Source organism: Toxorhynchites rutilus, chromosome 3 (genome assembly GCF_029784135.1).
Source record: "Toxorhynchites rutilus septentrionalis strain SRP chromosome 3, ASM2978413v1, whole genome shotgun sequence".
Taxonomy (NCBI): Eukaryota; Metazoa; Arthropoda; class Insecta; order Diptera; family Culicidae; genus Toxorhynchites; species Toxorhynchites rutilus.
Genome location: NC_073746.1, coordinates 230,923,257 through 230,932,329, shown reverse-complemented (window position 1 = coordinate 230,932,329; position 9,073 = coordinate 230,923,257).

Here is a 9,073-nt window from a genome sequence, read left to right as displayed (position 1 = left end):
ACGGGAAGGTTCTTGTTCAAGATGTCTGGAGGTCCAAAATCGATTGGGATGAAAAAATTCCCTGGGAAATCTTCTGCCATTGGAAACAGTGGCTTGCTGTGCTCCACAAGATGAATACAGTCAAAGTCGATCGCTGTTATTTCCCAGAGTACAACCCTGACTGCTATAACTCCCTGAATCTGCACGTCTTCATAGACGCTGGCGAGGAAGCCTACGCTGCAGCAGCCTATTTTCGTGTTGTGGACAATGGTCGTGTTCGTTGTATTCTGGTGTCTTCGAAGACGAAAGTCGCTCCACTCCAACCTCTCTCCATACCTAGACTGGAGTTGCAAGCCGCAGTACTTGGGGCTCGATTGCGGAAGACGATTGAGGAGAAGCATTCGCTCAAAATTCAACGCACCTTTTTCTGGAGCGACTCCTCTACAGTCATCGCATGGATTAAATCGGACGCTCGTCACTATAGACAATTCGTGGCCTTTCGAGTTAATGAAATCCTCAGCCTGTCATCCGTTCAAGAGTGGCGGTGGGTGCCCACAAAACTCAACGTTGCTGACGAAGCTACTAAGTGGGGAAAAGGACCATCTTTTGATCCAGACAGCCGATGGTATCGTGGACCTAAATTTCTGTATGACAGCGAACACGAATGGCCAAGAGATTGCAGAGATGAAAATAGCACTACAGCGGAGGAACTTCGTTCAGCTTTTGTTCATAAACATCACGTTATCGAGCAAGTGGTAAAGTTAGAGCGATTCTCTCGGTTGGAACGATTACTACGGAGCGTGGCTTACGTCGTGCGATTCATCGACAACGGAATCCGGTTGATCGCGATGAATTCCCGGATGAAGTGGCAGTGTTCAAACATTATCTTTAGTCGGACCCAACACTTCGTCGTAAACTGGATCGAAATAGTCCACTGAAAAAACTCACTCCAGCAATCGACGAGTTCAACGTACTTCGTATTGACGGTCGTATTCAGGAAACAGATTTCGTTGACTACGACACCAAAAACCCAATCATCCTGCCAAGAGGACATCCGGTAACCGACCTCCTACTGGACTGGTATCATCGAAAATTCCAGCATGCAAATGATGAAACAGTAGTAAATGAAATCAGGCAGCGTTTCTACATACCGAAGCTGAGAGTACAGGTTCGATTGGTGCCGAGTGTATAAGGCAGCCCCGGCTGCACCCAGAATGGGACCACTTCCAAAAGCCAGACTGATGCCTTTCCATCGTCCGTTCACTATGGTTGGAATTGATCTTTTTGGATCTTACATCATTCGACCACCGACAGGAAGAAGTTTCCTGAAACGGTGGGTCGTTTTATTCACCTGCTTGACAACCAGGGCGATACACTTGGAGATTGCAGCCAACTTATTGACGGATTCCTGCAAGAAAGCGATTCGTTGATTTATCGGCCGCAGAGGTGCTCCACTTGAAATCTACTCGGACAACGGGACAAATTTTGTCGGTGCGAGTAGAGAGCTAGTGAAGGAAATTCAAATTATCAATAAGAATATCAGCAGCACGTTCACCGACACCCAGACTCAGTGGCGGTTCAATCCGCCGTCCGCACCACACATGGGGGGGTGCTGGGAAAGGATGGTGCGTTCAGTAAAAGCCGCTTTGGGAGCTCTCCCAACCGTTCGCACACTCGACGAGGAGTCATTCGCAACTGTACTCGTTGAGGCGGAGATCTCAAGACCTCTCACTTTCGTCCCGCTGGAAACCGCTGAACACGAGTCGCTCACACCAATCCACTTCCTCCTCGTCAGCTCATCATGGTTTAAAGAAGACAATCTGTGCTACAAGTGTCGTTTTGACAGAGTTGTGATTGTCCTTTTCAGTCTCAAGCTATAGCGCGTCAAAGATGGAATCCACCAAGCAAGAAATTCGCCATATTTTACGTTTTTACTACCTGCGAGGTAAAACTGCAACGAAGGCGGCCGAAAAAATTCGAGTAGTTTATGGGCCCGATACTGTAACGATTCGCATAGCACAGCGATTTCGTTCTGGTGTAGTGGCTGTCGAAGATACACCCCGTACTGGTAGGCCAATCGTCGTGGAAACCGATAAAATCGTTGAAATCATCCAAGTAGACCGGCATGTGAGCACTCGCTCGATTGGCTAGGAACTGGGTATAGACCATAAAACCGTTTGGAACCATTTGCAGAAAATTGGATTCCAAAAAAAACTGGATGTATGGGTGCCACACGAGTTGACGCAAAAAAATCTTTTAGACTGAATCAACGCCTGCGATGCACTGTGGAAACGGAACGAACTCGACCCATTTTTGAAGAAGATGGTGACTGGTGATGAAAATTGGATCACGTACGACAACCTAAAGTGAAAAAAGTCGTGGTCGAAGCGCGGTGAGCCGGCCCAAACCATCGCCAAGCCCGGATTGACGGCCAGGAAGGTTTTGCTGTGTGTTTGGTGGGATTGGAAGGGAATCATCCACTATGTGCTGCTCAACTATGGCCAGACCCTCAACTCGGTTCTCTACTGTGAGTAGCTTGGTTATTTCAAGAGATAGAAAAAAAAAACTTTGTTCTAAAAACATGTCTCAAAAAACTGGTACTACAACATTGTCGAACTATATTTACCTCTATCTATAAAGATAAGAAAGTTAGATTTTTTATTTCATCTACAATTTTGGTTACCCTATTTTTGATAACATGAAAACGAGCGCTCTATCATATGTAACAACTTCGTCGAAGACAGTTTTTGTCTAGAGAATAACCGTCGAGCTCTAAATGCTAATTTCCACTTAAATGCATCTCTTGGACCATTGTGCACTGGCCACAGCCATTGGGAATATTTTGACTCGAGTGTAACTATTCAGTAGGGCGTATCAATTCAATGTATTTTTCAATTTTTTTATTTTTTTTTCATAAAAAATAAAAGTAATGTAAAAAATTCAAAAATTATTTGAAAAAAAAAAGTTTCTTAAGTGTGTTAATCATTGAGAAACTTAAGTTAATTGGATGCAATATCCTCTTAGATACTTCTTTAAAATTTTGTGGATCATGCCGTTTATCTTTATACTCTTTCAAACCGAAGCAGTGCAATAATCCAGTTGAAGATGAACCGATAGCAGTAGGAATTACTTTAAAAGTAGTTTCATCAGCAATTTCAGTAGTTCCAGAATCTTTGCAAGATTTCCAAGACAGCAATATTTCCGAGCGTACAACATTGAGCTATTCAACAAGGGATTTTTCGGTATTAAAATTTCACCGATACTGACAAGGAGACTTGGACTGGCTAGTACCCCGAGCAAAAATTCGAAGAAGCTTCTAAGGTTATTAGAATAAATGTATTTTCTATAAACTAAATAAACAAAAGGCAAAAGTGTTTGATGAGATTATCAATCAGCCCAGAGAGAAATTTCTTCACACAAGGTCAGAAAATGTTAGAATTTTAACGATTTTGCCTTAGTCTTGGGCCGTGCAAAAAAACGGAAAAAGAATTTGGCGTTAATAAATATATGGAAATTCTAGCCAAAAAACTGGTGAATGAAAAATGTGTATTGTCTACACCGCATAGCAGATATGGGCCAAGTTTAAAGGCAGATCTAAAAATAATGTTTCGGAATTTTATAATGACAACGATATCAGTCCTACTAAATGTTGGTTGAATAATGATATGTAAAAAATTGTTCAAATTTCAATCAAAAATTTCAAACAAATTTAAGGGAGGACCCCTGTTTGGAAGGTCGAAAAATAATGAATTTTCGTGAATTTTTTGCGGATGTTACGAATTAAGTGAAGTGTTCGGGTATTATGGTTATTGTTTAAAGTATATTTGAAGATGTATTTTAGATTTTTTGAGTGCACGAATAATAATTTTTACCCTGTTGACAGCTGGATACGTAGATGCTGTCTGAAAATCAGTACATTGCTGGAGGTATCGGTTCTGAAGCAACGAGGTGTCACAGAACGAATTCCAATGAATATTTTGAAACTCTAGGACAATATCTAAAGCGTTACATAGGAGTTTTTGAAAAATTCAAGAAATTGCCAAAATGGCGGCCTTTTTTATTAACACTAAACCTACCACGAGGGGTCAAATGACCCATTTTAAACTTTTTGTCGAAATTACATTTTTACAACATCATTTTTTAAAACATACATCGAATGTATTTTTCAGTGTTTACTCCTCTCTTCTTATTTCTTTTACAGAGAAATGTCTGTAATCTGCCCTAACTACCGAAACGGGTCATTTGACCCGTCCAAACATTCATATGATATCAGGAAGATTTGTATGCGCGGTAGTCATGCAAAACCAATGCATTTCCCATTTTTACTATTGTTTTATATATTTTGTTGTGTTTGTGAATGAAGAGTGATTGATTAGAATTAATTGTATTGCCGATTATCCAAGCGAGCTAACAATAACCATTCCAACTACAGTGCTATTTTGCCTGTCAAAAATTGTAATTTAATTATTTTGCTAAGAATTTTTATCCCAAAGTGTCGAAATATACAGGAAAAGATAAATAAAGATAAAAAGGAATAGGTATACATGAAACATGGGTAGTTTTATTGTTAAAAATAAGTTATTTTTTAAGAAAAATCGCGGAACAGAAGCTCATAAAAAATCTGAAAAATGAGATATATAAAAACGGCTATGTAACGCTTTAGATAATTCGTTTTTACATGCTGATAAAACATTTCAGCCAAATCGGTCGAGTAGATCCTGAGATATTGAAACCACCAGTTGAAAAAACATGCTTCCGAGAAAAACGCGTTTGAAAATTCGTACAGCAACACCATATTCCTTGCAATACCATATACAAAATCAAATATCGTAAAATCCTTTTAGGATAACATTTCTAAGGGTATCTTCTTCTTTTTCTTCAATGGCAATAACGTTCCTAGAGGAACTTCACCGTCTCAACGTAGTATTACTTGCGTCATTTTTATTAGTACTTAGTTGAGATTTCTATGCCAAATAACACGCCTTGAATGCATTCTGAGTGGCAAGCTCTAGAATACGCGTGATCACAGTGCAAGTCGGAGGAAATTTCTTTGACGAAAAATTCCCCCGACCAGAACGGGAGTCGAACCCGAACACCCGGCATGTTAGTTATGACACTAACCACTCGGCCAAGGGAGCACCAAGGGTATAATATTCCCAAAAATGCAAAAAACGAAAATTCGATTTTTTTCGATTTTCCCGATCGGGGTCCCCCCTTAAAAATCGAAATTTAATTGAACCAAACTTATTTTGAAAACTACTATTATTTTTTCTAAAAAAATATTTTTTTCTTTATTTCGAACAAAAATAATATAAATAGCTCATTTAATTACTAAGTTGACCCATAAATTGGAAGCAGAGCACTGCTACAGAGGAAAAGTTTTCCTAACAAAAACTTTTCGGAGAAAATGATTATACTTCGTTTGGACAAGTGGGTCGAAACGAACAATTTGCTGTCAAATACGCAGTTTGGCTTCCGCCGAGGTAAAGGGACAAATGATTGTTTCGCGCTGCTATCTTCTGAAATCCAAATCGCATTTGCTCGCAAAGAACAAATGGCTTCCGTTTTTCTCGATATCAAAGGGGCATTTGATTCAGTTTCCATGGAAATTCTCTCAGAGAAACTTCATAATCGTGGACTTTCACCAATTCTCAACAATTTCCTGTACAATTTACTGTCAGAAAAGCAAATGATTTTCTCTTATGGCTGCTTGAAATCTTCTCGTTACAGTTTTATGGGCCTACCACAAGGCTCCTGCCTAAGCCCCCTCTTGTACAGTTTTTACGTCAATGATATGGATGATTGGCTAACTAGAGACTGCACGCTGAGACAACTTGCAGACGATGGAGTTATTTCCATCACGGGTACTAATCCCGTCGTTCTGCAAAAGTCGTTGCAAGATACCCTGAACAATCTGTTCACGTGGGCCCTCAAGCTGGGTATCGAATTCTCTACGGAGAAAACTGAAATGGTCGTTTTTTCTAGGAAGCACGAACCCGCCCAATTCCAGCTTCACCTATCCGGCAAAACGATCCAACACTCTATGTTTTTCAAATACCTGGGTGTATATTTTGATTCTAAGTGTACCTGGGGGAGACACATTGCGTATTTGAAACAGAAATGCCAGCAAATAATCAATTTTCTCCAAACAATTACCGGAACATGGTGGGGTGCCCATCCTGGAGACCTCATTCAGTTGTACAAAACAACGATATTATCAGTGTTAGAATATTGCAGTTTTTGATTCCGATCAGCTGCCAGGATTCACATTCTCAAGCTGGAGAGAATACAATATCGTTGCTTGCGTATAGCCATGGGGTGTTTGCATTCGACACATACGATGAGTCTCGAAGTTTTGGCAGGAGTACCCCCGCTTACTCTTCGGTTCACAGAATTATCCTACAGATTTCTCATCCGTTGCAAGATCATGAATCCATTGGTGATTGATAACTTCGAAAATCTACTCCAACTGACTCCTCAGTCAAGTTTTATGTCTTTATACCATTAGTACCTTACCCACGACGTGTACCCTTCACCAGGCATCTCCAACCAAGTTTGCTTCCCATACTTTTGCAATTCTTCTGTCATTTTTGATCTGTCCATGCGACAAAAAATCCATGGAATCCCAGATCACCTACGCTCCGATTGTATTCCGCCGATATTTTCGGCAGAATATGGGAAAGTTAGATCTGATAAAATGTTCTTTACTGACGGTTCATACATAAACGGGTCCACTGGCTTCGGCATCTTCAATGAAAATTCCAGTGCCTCTTTCAAACTCAAAGATCCTTGTTCCGTGTATGTCGCTGAACTGGGTGCGATATACTACGCACTAGGGATCATTGAAACATTGCCCATCGACCATTATTTTATTTTTTCAGACAGTCTCAGCTCAATAGAGGCAATCCGCTCAATGAAAGTTGATAAACGTTCATCTTATTTCCTAACAAGAATAAGACAACTATTGAGTGTTTTGGTCGAAAAATTATTCAAGATTACCTTAGCATGGGTTCCCTCTCATTGCTCGATTCCGGGGAATGAGAAAGCGGACTCGCTAGCTAAGGTGGGCGCTTTAGAAGGCACACTTTTTGAAAGGCAAATTGCTTATAATGAATTTTTCCACATTCCTCGTCAGTATATGCTCGTAAGTTGGCAGCGCATGTGGAGTGGTTATGAGTTCGGTCGTTGGTTACACACGATTATCCCTAAGGTCTCGACGAGTGCATGGTTTAAGGGATTGAATGTAGGTCGTGATTTCATTCGCGTGATATCTCGACTTATGTCCAATCACTACAACCTAAACGCGCATCTCTATCACATTGGGCTCGCAGCAAACAATCTTTGTGATTGTGGCGATGGCTACCACGACATCGAGCATGTTGTCTGGTCGTGTATCCGGTTCCATGCTGCTCGCTCTCAGCTCTCTAGAGCACTGAGAGCACAAGGCAGACAATCGGATATCCCCGTCCGGGATATCTTAGGTAACCGTGATCCTCATCTATACCTGTTCCTCAGAAACGCCGATGTCAACGGTTAATGATGTTTCCTTCGTTGTGTCCCCGTTTCATATCCCTCCTATCCGATCGATAAACTTTTACTTAGTCGCGGCAATACATACACACACTCTTTACAGATGCACGGGCCGAAGTTTGTGCAGTCCACTGATCATTCAACAAGAGCCAAAGGTTGTACCGCTCATGACAACTCTACACGAGCTGATGATTGCGCCGGCTAGTGATCATTCTATCCTGGATTCCTCGAGTCGAGAAAGACGCACCACGCTAGATATGGGGTAAAGACTAGGGGTGTGTGCTGATTAATGGTCAGCTGCATCCCAAAAGGAAGTATCCCGTATCGGGCACACGTACAGAGCATCGAAGACTGCACATACCAATTAAGAGAACACTTGTAATACTAACCTCGAGCCAACCGCGAGTAATCGGTTACATATTACTAACATAGTTGTAAGACAAAAATTGTCAAAATATTGGACTCCCGGCCCCGTCAGGCTAACGCCACATGTGCCTTAATAAAATATATATTTTGGAAAAAAAAAACTTTTTCATGTTTGCTTTGAAAAGTTACTTCCAATGCACAATGGTCCAGGGAGTGCTTTTAGGCGGAAACTAGCATCTAGAGCTCGACAGTTATTCTCAAGACAAAAACTGTCTTCGACAAAGTTGTTACATATGATAGGGTGAACATGAAAGAACGGGTTTTTGCTGTAACAAATCCTACATCAAAATTGCCTTCAAATGACTTTTATAGCTTATCAAGACGAATATTTTGCGATGCAGAACCTGTCAATATCTTAGTTCTACTCAAAGTTATTGATTGTTTTTCACCCAAAATCTCATGAATTAAATTTAAGTTTACTCAAATAAAAAAATAACATAGATTCAAAAATCTTAACGGAAAAATAAAAATATGTGGGTCTAATATTTTGCGATAAGGAACAAAACTACCAATTTCACGAAAATCTGAGAACCACTCTTTCGGTTAGGCATGGAATGGCTATATAGAGAAGCGAAGATGTTATCATATAAGTGTTGATAACTGGAGAAGCTATCGTAAAATACGATTTTGAGTGGTATAAAAAATTAAGACATCAGCTTTCATGACGCTGTAAAATTTATCCGATAAGCATACGCTACGTTAACATGATGAAAAATCAATTACCTTTGTCAGTTGGATATTCCTCTCATAATCATTCATGCATAAGCAAGCAGATAAAATATAAAGAATAGTTATCCTTTCCAAGCGTTGAATTTGAGAAAAAAAGAGAGCCTATCCGAAACTTCATTATATCGTGAGAAATAACACCCCCAATTCAGATCGTTCAGCGCATCGTTTTCCGGCGTTTACGGTCCACTAAATCGGAAAATTGGCCTCTTGTGGCACTACGAAACGGTATGAAAACGAGAGTGAAATGATAGCGTAAACATAACAGAGAGGAGCAAAAAATCTAGCTTTCTGATCCCGGTTTGGGCCGGTCGGTCGACTGTCGGACAGTAAGGCCTTCCCGTGAGTAGCTTTGTTCGGGTAGTTCGTTTTTCTTTGCCATCGCCACTCCTGTGGCTGTCCATCGAATTCC